This window comes from Schistocerca nitens, chromosome 7 (genome assembly GCF_023898315.1).
Source record: "Schistocerca nitens isolate TAMUIC-IGC-003100 chromosome 7, iqSchNite1.1, whole genome shotgun sequence".
Lineage (NCBI taxonomy): Eukaryota > Metazoa > Arthropoda > Insecta > Orthoptera > Acrididae > Schistocerca > Schistocerca nitens.
The window spans coordinates 7186533-7200480 of NC_064620.1; the positions used below are offsets into that span (position 1 = coordinate 7186533).

The 13948-nt window shown below is 42.6% G+C and overlaps 1 non-coding gene across 1 annotated transcript; it reads left to right on the forward strand.

Moving 5' to 3' along the window:
• Positions 1-10881: 10881 nt before the first annotated feature.
• On the forward strand, positions 10882-10955 carry Trnat-ugu (transfer RNA threonine (anticodon UGU)). Its single transcript has one exon. It is a non-coding gene; the product is annotated as a tRNA-Thr (tRNA).
• Positions 10956-13948: the final 2993 nt, after the last annotated feature.

Below are 13948 nucleotides of genomic sequence, written 5' to 3' on the forward strand. Positions count from 1 at the left end.
TCCACAGCATCGACTTGCCACCACTAAATGAACAAATGAATGAACAAGTGAATGAAGGTACGTGTTCTTCAAAGATGAGCTCATCGTAAGAAAGTTGTTGGAAGAGATCATATTGTAGCCTATGGTCTCCTCTAGGGGGCAGATATTGGTGAACAAACCTAAAAGCTACATGTGGCTCTCTGCAGCCTATAAATAAGTCATATGCAGAACACAAAACGTCTTTTACAATACGATTATTTCTAGTGTACAGATATTATGCATACCATATTTCAACGTAAAATTTCATTGCTTTTTATCACATATGAAAGATATGTGCTGATAATAAGCATGTAATTATACAGTTACATGACAGTAGTAAGCAGTGTATAAATTTGACGTGGTGCAATTGGTATCTCAACATAAAATTGCATTAGTTTGGAATAATTACTATTGGAGAGTCACAGCTGAATAAAAGGTTCAAAATGGTTCAAATGGCTCTGAGCACTATGGGACTTAACATCTCAGGTCATCAGTCCCCTAGAACTTAGAACTACTTAAACCTAACTAACCTAAGGACATCACACACATCCATGCCCGAGGCAGGATTCGAACCTGCGACCATAGCGGCCGCGCGGTTCCAGACTGTAGCACCTAGAACCGCTCGGCCACACTGGCCGGCTGAATAAAAGGAGCCATCTCAAACATGTTACTCTAAAAGAAATATATTCAGTGGACAAAGGTAATACAAAATGCACAAAAAACAAAGTAGAATCAATTAGGAACCCTTGCTAGCGGAAAGACACAGCTGAAGAAAAATGGACCATTTGATATCTGTTCCTCTAAAATAGAGTTAGAAATTAAGAGGACAGTTTTAATGTGGAATGCAGAGATACGGTAGACAAGCAGATAGTTTCATGAAAAGTTCACCTAACAAGGAGGTACAGTTTTATTGAATACTTTATATCACATCCATGGACAACAAACTGACAGAATTTATAGAATGTATTGTCCGCAGATTGTGCAGCCTTGATTTTAATATAGGCTATTGTGATTCATATATCTACTGACTGTGCCATCAGTCATGTGGCTGATTTGATGTAGCCTGCAAAAAAATTCTCAGAACTGTCCCTTACTGATACAGAAACCTAGTTAATTAGGCCAGTCATACTGGAATAATTATTCCTCATCAATAAATGAGATGTGTATTGGTGCCAGTGATCGCCAGTACTTCACGAATGTTGATTACAATTCCCTATGGAACTCCATGGGTCGCCTAAATAAGAGGCCACTATGTGAGCTTATCGAGCTGGGCTGCAAGCCAGTGAACGCACAGCAAGTTGCATTAGCCAGACAGGGGAACCCGCCCCAGGAGAATTACCAGAATGACTGGCAGTTGCAGGGGCCAATAATGCATAGCCAGGCCGGCCTTTGCTTTCAGTAGCAGCCCTTGGCTGCTGCTCACATGGTGTTACAAGACCACAAGCAGAGTGCATTTTGAAGGTGGAGATTTGCCGCTTTTGCTGAGGCCCACGAGAACGCTTTCGTGAACAGAGTGTAGAGAGCAGAGCTTCTTCGAAATACACCGACTGCTATAGATAACGTCGTGGCACCAAGCTCAGGCACTGCAAAAACCTAATGATTTTCTTTTTGAGTCATCAGTTTACTGACTGATTTGATGTGACCCAACGCAAATTCCTCTCCGGTGACAACTGTTCTTCTCAGTGTAGCTCCTACACGGTACTCCTTCAATTATTTGTTGGATGTGTTCCCATCTCTGTCTTCCCGTAGTATCATGGAAGTTATTCCCTGATGTCTCAACAGATGTCCAGCACTTCGTCTCTCTCGTAGTTACCAATTTAGATGTTTAGTTCGTCGGTAATGTGATGCCTGCTACTCCTCTTTTTTTTTCGGTTTACTTTCTGTCAATAGTGAGTCTTCATGTAACTGCTGTCTTTCCCTATCCTCACTCTTGCTTTCCTGAGAATTGCGAGTATTTTGTACCATTTTATACTGTTACCTCCATTTTCTTCGTCGACAAATCTTTTGAACGTGTGTTGATATTTTTCTTAGGTCACGCTTCCATTATCAAGTGTATTGTCAAAACTGCCTCTCTGATGTGTTACAGTCTACCAAAGCCAAACTGGCTGTCATCTAATAGACATTCAAATTTCATTTGTATTCCTCTGGACAGGATGTTCCGAAATTCCAGTTTCAGACGTCTAACACTTGAAGAGGGAAGAGACTACATAATACTTTGAACATGGATTCACTCTCGGAAGCGTACCGTTTCCATGCTATAACTGGTTGAAAACATGTTCACTAGGAAGGTAGACAACAGAACAGTCCTGGTGGGTTGTGATTATGTAGAACTGTCTGACGTCATTTGAGTCATGCTACTTCTCTGCCCCCGTTCGAACCTCATTCACGTGTCTGTGGGTGTCAGAGCAACATGGCTGAGTACGTGTTTGCAGAATACACCAACATGGTCCTTCTGAACGGCGACGCTCACGGTAATGGAAGAGCTGCTAGTTCCCGTTTTCAAGATTGTTCTCCACATTGTCCGGTTCTATTGCATACCCTTTTCGCCACAGTCACGCAATTCCTTCGAGACTGTATATCTTCATCTTCAGCAGGCGTGTTTGTGGTGCTCCAAGGAGACCGTACTGCATCACGTTGAGGAAAACCCATCAACGATTAAACGACCAATTCCTTTGGCTATCAATGCGTGGAAAACCGTACAACAACTGTGTCATGTTTAATCAATTACAAGTAAAAGTGATCGCGTTACAAACAAGTTTTCAAGTTACCTTTTCCAGACATGGGTTCCATTTCAAAATACTATCTATTCGCAACTCCTAGAATTTCCGAACGCCTGTGATCTAGCTTGATGCGTAACATTTTATTCCATGCTTAAGTCTGTTCAGTCCGTATTTTAGGATATCTCAGATAAATGCAGTAATTTAAAAAAAAACTATTTTATACGCATATTTGTACCAGAACTCAAAAATTGGTTTATAAGCGACTTGAACAAGTACAGCTACTGCTGACGATTGGACATTTCACTCAGTTTCATTTTAATAGTTTTAACACCTTTATTTAAAAAAAAAACTAATCGCTCTGTGAAGTGTCAAGCAATCATATATAACTATTTTAACTCTGGGTGCCCCCTTTTAAAGTTAGCTGTAACGAGTTGCCAAGCATGGCTAGAAGGTCGTTTTACAAATTTTTACATTTTAATAAGATGTTATTAAGAATTTTTATGAGTATCCCATTCAATAGATCATGTTTAGTAGACCATATTTTTCCAAATTACATTGTTCATAGACTGAATAAGCGTGCTTATATGGCAGTACGTTCAGTCTAGGGACCGATGACCTCTGCAGTTTGGTCCCTTACGAATTCACACACATTTGAACATTTTCCAGACGTACATTTTCAGAAATTGCTTCCTCAAATGAATCGCTATGTTTGATACTAGTAGACTTCTTTCGGCCATGAATGCTGTTTTTGCAAGTGGCAGTCTGCATTTGATGTCCTCCTTGCTCTGTCCGTCATTAGTTGTTTTACTGCCTAGGTAGCAGAATTCCTTAACTTCATCTACTTCGTGACTATCAATCCTGATGTTAAGTTTCTCGCTGTTCTCATTTCTACTACTTCTCATTACCTTCGTCTTTCTTCGATTTACTGTCATTTCATGTTCTGTACTCATTAGACTGTTCATTTCGTTCAGCAGATCATGTAATTCTTCTTTACTTTCACTCAGGATAGCAATGTCATCAGCGAATCGTATAATTGACGTCGTTTCACCTTTAATTTTAATTCCACGCCTGAACCTTTCTTTTATTTCCTTGATTGACTCCTCGATGCACAGACTGAACAGTAGGGTCAGACTAGAGATACATATATTCTTTCCATTTCACTTCACTGGCCGCCACTATGTCTTGAGGGTGTTTACATTTCCCTCGATTTTCTGGTTTCCATACCACACTCTGGCTCGGGGAATGTGACGCTTGCGTTGTTTATTCAATATTTCCCTCGCAGCTACTTTCCCTTGTTATTCCTCTCGCGCAGTTCTGAACAGGGAACTAATTCTGAATGTTCTGCCAACTCAGAGACCATAATCATATTTTTTTTAAATTAGAAGCTCTATGTCCTGAGAATGCACGCTATGTGTCTTTAACGTAGCGGTTTCCGTTGTCTTCAACATACTCATGTTGCTGATTATTAGTGAGTCTTCCACTTTTTAGGATCAGTTTTGCGCCCTGCTGACTGAAACAGGGTGGCTGTAATTTTTTTCCGCCTCTCCACTCTCCTTGACAATAACGTTAGCAGAACGAGAGTGACTCCTTATACCGAAAGTATGTAATCGCCACTGATGATGAGCTTTTTCTTCGAAATTCAAGCAGTGGCTGTGGTCGAAACCGATACCCAGGAATTTTGATTACTAGTCAGCGACGGTAGCTATTGCATTTACTTTTCTTGATCGCTGTCTTCATTTCGGCCTGGCTTTTCTAATACAGGCTGCCGGAAATAAGGTTACTTGCAGCATGGTCTGAACATCAATATGTAATCAAGGTACTTTACTCAAGGCTGCCACCTTGAACAGAAGCCGAAATGGATATTGGGCTAGAACTTCTTTTTCTCATTAATTACTCATACTTTTTGTTCCTAGTGTAAGAGGGAACCTTTCATCGTTCAGCGGCGGTTGCCACACGGAGATGTCATCACTTCATTCAACCTGAATTAAACAGGTTTTTTTTTATGTTTCCAGTCTGAAGCGCAGCCTTTCACTCATATGAGTTACGTTCTAGCTTATCGTAATTAAGTGTTATATATTTGCTTAACATATGTCACAGGTTCATTCATCATACTGCGAGAAACCACAGGCTGAACCAGCATTAATACCATGTTTGTAAAACTTTGTCTCAAGAGGTGTGTGTGTGTGTGTGTGTGTGTGTGTGTGTGTGTGTGTGTGTGTGTTTGTGTGCGGTGTCTGTTCTTTCTGAATGGGTGTGAAATTTTCTTGTTTAAAAGTGGCAGATGCACCTCAAATAGTTTCGAAACTTCCACCCAGAATACAGCAATTGTTCACTTGTTCCTCTTGTTTCTGTAATTTGTAAACAGTGACAGTGAAATTTACCTAGTGTGGATCTCTCTCTCTCTTTTTCCCTCCCTCCCTCTCTCTCTCTTTTTCCCTCCCTCTCTCTCTCTCTCTCTCTCTCTCTTTCTAACACACACACACACACACACATACACACAAACACACACACACACACACACACACACACACACACACACACACACACACACACACTTCAACAAAATTAGTTAATGTTCGGTATAACCATAACATTCCCGGTCGTAATATTTCGAAGTAAATTACTGTTCTACATTATTGCTACATCTCATCAGGCAAAACATGAAAGAAAACGACTGCAATGAAAAACATAAAAATCTGGGGAAAGCACAGCATATGGTAACAACTTATATATACAAAACTTTAAATATTGCCTTAAATACTCAAATTGATGTGATACAAGAAGTAAAGAGCATTTTTTTCCTATTTATAGACATATAATTAAAGCTTACTGATAATGCTGAAATTTTAGCGAAACGTGTCGCGGAAGTAAAAGAAATGTTGTCTTGCTCAAGATAGAAGTTCTCCAGAAACACATCCATTTGTCAACGAACAAGGACAGAAGAGCTTCACCAACCTCAAGATGATCTACATCTACATCTACATCTATACTCCGCGAGCCACCTTACGGTGTGTGGCGGAGGGTACTTATTGTACCACTATCTGATCCCCCCTTCCCTGTTCCATTCACGAATTGTGCGTGGGAAGAACGACTGCTTGTAAGTCTCCGTATTTGCTCTAATTTCTCGGATCTTTTCGTTGTGATCATTACGCGAGATATATGTGGGCGGTAGTAATATGTTGCCCATCTCTTCCCGGAATGTGCTCTCTCGTAATTTCGATAATAAACCTCTCCGTATTGCGTAACGCCTTTCTTGAAGTGTCCGCCACTGGAGCTTGTTCAGCATCTCCGTAACGCTCTCGCGCTGACTAAATGTCCCCATGACGAATCGCGCTGCTTTTCGCTGGATCATGTCTATCTCTTCTATTAATGCAACCTGGTAAGGGTCCCATACTGATGAGCAATACTCAAGAATCGGACGAACAAGCGTTTTGTAAGCTACTTCTTTCGTCGACGAGTCACATTTTCTTAGAATTCTTCCTATGAATCTCAACCTGGCGCCTGCTTTTCCCACTATTTGTTTTATGTGATCATTCCACTTCAGATCGCTCCGGATAGTAACTCCTAAGTATTTTACGGTGGTTACCGCTTCCAATGATTTACCACCTATGGCATAATCGTACTGGAATGGATTTCTGCCCCTATGTATGCGCATTATATTACATTTATCTACGTTTAGGGAAAGCTGCCAGCTGTCGCACCATTCATTAATCCTCTGCAGGTCTTCCTGGAGTACGTACGAGTCTTCTGATGTTGCTACTTTCTTGTAGACAACCGTGTCATCTGCAAATAGCCTCACGGAGCTACCGATGTTGTCAACTAAGTCATTTATGTATATTGTAAACAATAAAGGTCCTATCACGCTTCCTTGCGGTACTCCCGAAATTACCTCTACATCTGCAGATTTTGAACCGTTAAGAATGACATGTTGTGTTCTTTCTTCTAGGAAATCCTGAATCCAATCACAAACCTGTTCCGATATTCCGTAAGCTCGTATTTTTTTCACTAAACGTAAGTGCGGAACCGTATCCAATGCCTTCCTGAAGTCCAGGAATACGGCATCAATCTGCTCGCCAGTGTCTACGGCACTGTGAATTTCTTGGACAAATAGGGCGAGCTGAGTTTCACATGATCTCTGTTTGCGGAATCCATGTTGGTTATGATGAAGGAGATTTGTATTATCTAAGAACGTCATAATACGAGAACATAAAACATGTTCCATTATTCTACAACAGATTGACGTAAGCGAAATAGGCCTATAATTATTCGCATCTGATTTATGACCCCTCTTGAAAATGGGAACGACCTGCGCTCTCTTCCAGTCGCTAGGTACTTTACGTTCTTCCAGAGATCTACGATAAATTGCTGATAGAAAGGGGGCAAGTTCTTTAGCATAATCACTGTAGAATCTTACGGGTATCTCGTCTGGTCCGGATGCTTTTCCGCTACTAAGTGATAGCAGTTGTTTTTCAATTCCGATATCGTTTATTTCAATATTTTCCATTTTGGCGTCCGTGCGACGGCTGAAGTCAGGGACCGTGTTTCGATTTTCCGCAGTGAAACAGTTTCGGAACACTGAATTCAGTATTTCTGCCTTTCTTCGGTCGTCCTCTGTTTCGGTGCCATCGTGGTCAACGAGTGACTGAATAGGGGATTTAGATCCGCTTACCGATTTTACATATGACCGAAACTTTTTAGGGTTCTTGTTTAGATTGTTTGCCAATGTTTTATGTTCGAATTCGTTGAATGCTTCTCTCATTGCTCTCTTTACGCTCTTTTTCGCTTCGTTCAGCTTTTCCTTATCAGCTATGATTCGACTACTCTTAAACCTATGATGAAGCTTTCTTTGTTTCCGTAGTACCTTTCGTACATGATTGTTATACCACGGTGGATCTTTCCCCTCGCTTAGGACCTTAGTCGGTACGAACTTATCTAAGGCGTACTGGACGATGTTTCTGAATTTTTTCCATTTTTGTTCCACATCCTCTTCCTCAGAAATGAACGTTTGATGATGGTCACTCAGATATTCTGCGATTTGTGCCCTATCACTCTTGTTAAGCAAATATATTTTCCTTCCTTTCTTGGCATTTCTTATTACACTTGTAGTCATTGATGCAACCACTGACTTATGATCACTGATACCCTCTTCTACATTCACGGAGTCGAAAAGTTCCGGTCTATTTGTTGCTATGAGGTCTAAAACGTTAGCTTCACGAGTTGGTTCTCTAACTATCTGCTCGAAGTAATTCTCGGACAAGGCAGTCAGGATAATGTCACAAGAGTCTCTGTCCCTGGCTCCAGTTCTGATTGTGTGACTATCCCATTCTATACCTGGTAGATTGAAGTCTCCCCCTATTACAATAGTATGATCACGAAACTTCTTCACGACGTTCTGCAGGTTCTCTCTGAGGCGCTCAACTACTACGGTTGCTGATGCAGGTGGTCTATAGAAGCATCCGACTATCATATCTGACCCACCTTTGATACTTAACTTAACCCAAATTATTTCACATTCGCATTCGCTAATAACTTCACTGGATATTATTGAATTCTTTACTGCTATAAATACTCCTCCACCATTGGCGTTTATCCTATCCTTGCGGTATATATTCCATTCTGTGTCTAGGATTTCGTTACTGTTCACTTCCGGTTTTAACCAACTTTCCGTTCCTAATACTATATGCGCACTATTTCCTTCAATAAGCGATACTAATTCAGGAACCTTGCCCTGGATACTCCTGCAGTTTACCAATATTACGTTAACTTTTCCTGTTTTTGGTCTCTGAGGACGGACGTTCTTTATCAACGATGCTGATGTTCTCTCTGGTAAGCCGTCAGGTATTTTATCGTTTCGCCCAAGGGGGGGTCCCTCTAACCTAAAAAACCCCCGTGTGCACGCCACACGTACTCTGCTACCCTAGTAGCTGCTTCCGGTGTGTAGTGCACGCCTGACCTGTCTAGGGGGGCCCTACAGTTCTCCACCCAATAACGGAGGTCGATGAATTTGCAACCATTATAGTCGCAGAGTCGTCTGAGCCTCTGGTTTAGACCCTCCACACGGCTCCAAACCAGAGGACCGCGATCGACTCTGAGCACTATGCTGCAGATATTAAGCTCAGCTTGCACTCCGCGTGCGATGCTGGTTGTCTTCACCAAATCGGCCAGCCGCCGGAAGGAACCAAGGATGGCCTCAGAACCCAAGCGGCAGGCGTCATTCGTTCCGACATGTGCTACTATCTGCAGCCGGTCACACCCAGTGCGTTCAATAGCTGCCGGAGGGGCCTCCTCCACATTACGGACGAGACCCCCCCGGCAAGCACACCGAGTGCACACTGGCATTCTTCCCCGACCTACCCGCTATTTTCCTGAGGGGCTCCATAACCCGCCTAACGTTGGAGCTCCCTATAACTAATAGGCCCGCCCTCTGTGACTGTCGGGACCTTGCCGGAGAATCGGTCACTGGCCCAACAGGCGAGGCATCCTGTGGTGGCTCGGAAACGATGTCATCACCACTAGGAAGCACCCCGTACCTGTTGGAAAGGGGTAAGGCAGCTGCCACGCGGCCAGATCCCACCTTCGCCTTTCGGCCAGGCACGCGCGAGCCCACCACTGTCCGCCATTCACCTTGGAGTGATGGCTGACCGGTAAGATGCTCACTGCCGGAAGACGCAGCGACATCAGGGGTTCCATGTGATTCCAAGGCCACCGAAGTAGGCATAGGTCTCACCACCGTTGCCCCAACGCCACTACGAGCCGACGCCTGCGCCTCGAGCTCGATGAGCCTAACAGACAAAGCCTCCACCTGCCCCCGAAGAGTGGTCAATTCTCCTTGCGTCCGCTCACAACAACCACAGTCCCTACACATGACTATGTTTACCCTACTCTATACGGTGACAAATTCTCAAGATAATCTTCTGATGAGCTACTCTGATAATCAAGAAACACTCACTGAAATACGAGACGCGAAAACTACGCTAGGTTTTCCCAGAAAAACTATTTAAAAGCTAAGCGCAGCAAATAAGTACAAAATAAATTTCTCTCCTAACGATCAAGAACTGTTAGTTTCTATGCAGAGCAGATAAACACAAATAGAATCCCTTCCTTAGTGGAAGGTCGTAAACAAAATGCAAAATAAACGCTTTATACAAACAGTACTCGCTGCTGCTGGTGCTCTCGCTCTGGCTGTCACAAGACAACTGATGATCGTTATTATTTTAGGTTAGTCTTAAATAATCTTACGTTTTAGTTCTGCCCGTTGTTACCCTGATTATTTCGCAATACATCGAAACCCATTAGTAATAAACAAATATTAGGCGAACCCAAAACTCGGTTTTTGTGCTTTCTATCCTTCAGAAAAGAAATGATTTTTTGTTGAAATATGTTCATCTTCGGTTTTCTATAAGACGGAAGAACTTTTAGTGGATAATATCCATTACAGATTTATAAATATATATACGAAGACAGTAACTAGTTCTCGAAAGAACAGTTACTGTTGATGACCGTGCAGCTTTTCCCTGGAATAAATGATGACTAACTGACAACCTCAGCTGCCGACAGGTGTTTTTGTTATACCTCGATGTGGACAGCTGAAAATGTGTGCCCCGACCGGGACTCGAACCCGGGACCTCCTGCTTACATGGCAGACGCTCTACCCATCTGAGCCGCCAAGGACACAGATGAATAGCGCGACTGCAGGGACTTATCCCTTGAACGATTCCCGTGAGACTCACATTCCCAACTGTCCACAATTCTACATATGTATTGTACCTTATAGACATTTGCCCACCCACTCATTACTCGCGCACGCTTTGGCGATTCCCGTAAGAGTTTGGGCAACCTGTGCTCATTCGCACAGACGAAGGTCAATGGCTGGGTAGCCTTTAACTATAACTGTTCTTTCGAGAACTAGTTACTGTCTTCGTATATATAGTTAAAGGCTACCCAGCCATTGACCTTCGTCTGTGCGAATGAGCACAGGTTGCCCAAACTCTTACGGGAATCGCCAAAGCGTGCGCGAGTAATAAGTGGGTGGGCAAATGTCTATAAGGTACAGTACATAAGTAGAATTGTGGACAGTTGGGAATGTGAGTCTCACGGGAAGCGTGCAAGGGATAAGTCCCTGCAGTCGCACTGTTCATCTGTGTCCTCGGTGGCTCAAATGGATAGAGCGTCTGCCATGTAAGCAGGAGGTCCCGGGTTCGAGTCCCGGTCGGGGCACACATTTTCAGCTGTCCACATCGAGGTATAATAACAACACCTGACGGCAGCTGAGGTTGTCAGTTAGACATCATTTAAAGATTTATAAATTCCTAAACTAAAACACAAATTTTCTGTATTTATCATTTCCTTTCTCCGAACAGCTATAAGGTATTACATCCGAAATGTCATTATAGGGTTGCAGAATACGAAACAGATTTGACGTTTTGCTACGATCTTGGGGGCCTTGCGATCTTGGAGGCACGAACGTAAGGACCAAACTGCAAAAATAGTAAATGTTCGGCATTCAGTGCTGCCAACGCTTGTATGACTGATGGTGGGTACTCTTGTGCTGGTTGCAGATGTATCATGCCGGGGTGTCGAACGAGTCCCTGAAAACACTGAAAAACACGATACGGTTATACATAATACAACTTCAAACAACCCTGGGAGAAATCAAGATGCTTCATTTAACATGGACCACATTCGCGGCAACTCGCCGTTACGTGGAACGTGTCAGTAGGTTGACCAATAAAATACATTTTCCCATTAAAATTTGGCTAACTTCTGGTCTTTTACGTAACACAAATGTTTATTTTAAACTTGTTTGATACAAAAGTTTGAGAAATGTAACCCGACCACATACATACCATCTTCTCAGAAATTCATCTAAGGAGTAGTGTAAGTTGCCAAGCAGAAATTATTTCAGTTTGTTATTACAGTTTTCATTATGTCGCCTTTTCTAATTAATATAGGGGTGGTCAAAATATTTGAGGCTGCATACTGTGTCTGTTTACTATGCAATAGTAAGGTTAGGTTGTGGGTAATGGAGGCAGTTTTCGTTTCTAGTGTAATATTTAGCAATGTTTCTGTTCCTTTGAAGTAGCGCCTGATTCTAAACATCAAATCATTGAGGAGTAAATTATTATTGTGCTGTGACGGCATTCCTCTCAGCGTATACAATTTTCAAATAACTTACGGGAATACAGCCGGGACTGCGTGGCCCCTCCCTCCCGAGGTCGGGCATGGGTGTGTGTGTTGTTCTCAGCATAAGTCAGTTTTGGTAGTGTGTAAGTCTAAATCGATGACCTAAGCACTTTGGTCCCTTAGGAATTCACACACATTTCAACATTTGAATACATCCGATATTTCGACAGGAGCACACCGTGCCATTTTCATGGCCAAGCAGTTCTCCCTAGGAAATGACAGGGTGTGCTCCTGTCGAAATACCAGCAGTTGTCGACGACGTCACTAGGCTGCGTTTCCCCTGAGTTATCTGAATATTATGGGTTTGTTAGTAGTACGATTAAGTTCAAGGATGGACATCAGCTGTTATCCTTACAGCATGGGTCTTTGCAACGACTACTTTTTGTCTATGCGTGGAATTGCCCGAGACAGTTATTGTATATGAATTCAAGGAAAGGAAGGATGCAAAGTAAGCCAATTTTCCAATGCCTGTAGCACCAGAAAGAGTAATTACACGTACAGCACATATCGCTGTTTGAGAAGATCTATATCATGTGGTTTGCATATGTGGTTCTGGTCACTGCGCACAACCTGAAATTTTGAACAATCAGTCCTAAATCATTCTTCCCCTTGAGCTGAATTGTCATTGATGATGACGTTTCTTGCCCAGTACAGAAACTGATGAACTGTGATGTTTCTAAGATATCGATCTTTTACAGAGAATCAACCAATATTACTTTTGAGTAACTTATTTATTGCTCGTTATATTGTTGCAGCTCTGTTAGGCATGACTTTCTGTGGTGTGCGTACTGTAAGACCTTCGGTACACACACCATCAGATTATTTGACTTGTCGCTCTAAAGAAGTAGGCGAGTGTCAGCAATATGTCTCGTGATCTTATCGTGGTGTGTTTATCTTCTGCCGTTAGGTCAGACGATAGAAATGCCACTTGCACGCTTAGAGTAGCAGATTGACGGTGACCAACTTTAAAAAGAACTTGATTAATTTTCACACACATTTATTAAAATAATGAAAAGCATAGACATTACGTAACTTGATTCTGGATACTGTTAACAATTGACAATCTGAAGTTCCTTTGATCTTGGTACGTTAATCTTATTCTCACATATCTCTGATACTTGACAAAGTGTCTATACATTTATCTTCATGGCTATGTACAGGAATAAGGTAATCTTACTAGGCGCAGACTGAAACTTGAGTAAAGACTGGTAAAGACTGGTGCAGACAAATGGAGACTGATACAGACTGGTGCAGACAAATGCAGACTGACTAATGGGAGGTCTGTACACTCGTTATAATACCTCGCGCGTTCATGTATCACTACACGAGTGTGATTCGCGAGGAGAAAAGGTTCTACGTTAGCAGCAATCTCATTGGCTGCGTTACATATTAATACACGGATCGGCGGAAGCAGAATTTGGTCCGTCTCTGTGGCAGCGCCATCTCGTAGTGCGGAGAGGGACGAGCGCTGCACCTGCGCTGTTGTGCTTAGCGGGGCGCGCTCTAGTGGGAAAGTTGTGTACGCGCTGACTACGCGGAACTATGTACACAACACTTTCATGCTTGCACCATCAGCAAAGAACACAATTACAACTTTGTTGGTGTGAGATGGAGGGTTATTTATGTACACAAGAAATAGGAGCGGTCCCAGCATTGAACCTTGCGGAACGCCAGTAGCAATTAGTTCCCACACAGAAGCAGATTAACCATGAGAGCGACATGAACAGTCCCACATAATCGTTAGATTTTTATCAGTTAGAGAGTAAGTGAATCATTTAGCCGTTACACCTTGAATTAATGCTTTTCGCACTTAGGGATCGAGTCGGAACTGGCATAAGGAGTACAAATTTAGCTTTTTGAGATGGTGGTAATATCACGTAATTCTGGTTCGTTGTTGCTGGAGACATTTCCTTACCAAACCAGTCAGGAAACTGGGGTAAAACTGCAAACTGCGGGTGAATTTTATATGGGGCGATAGAGTGAGAGTGGAAGTGCAGCGGTGACAATGTAGAGGTCGCGGCAGACGC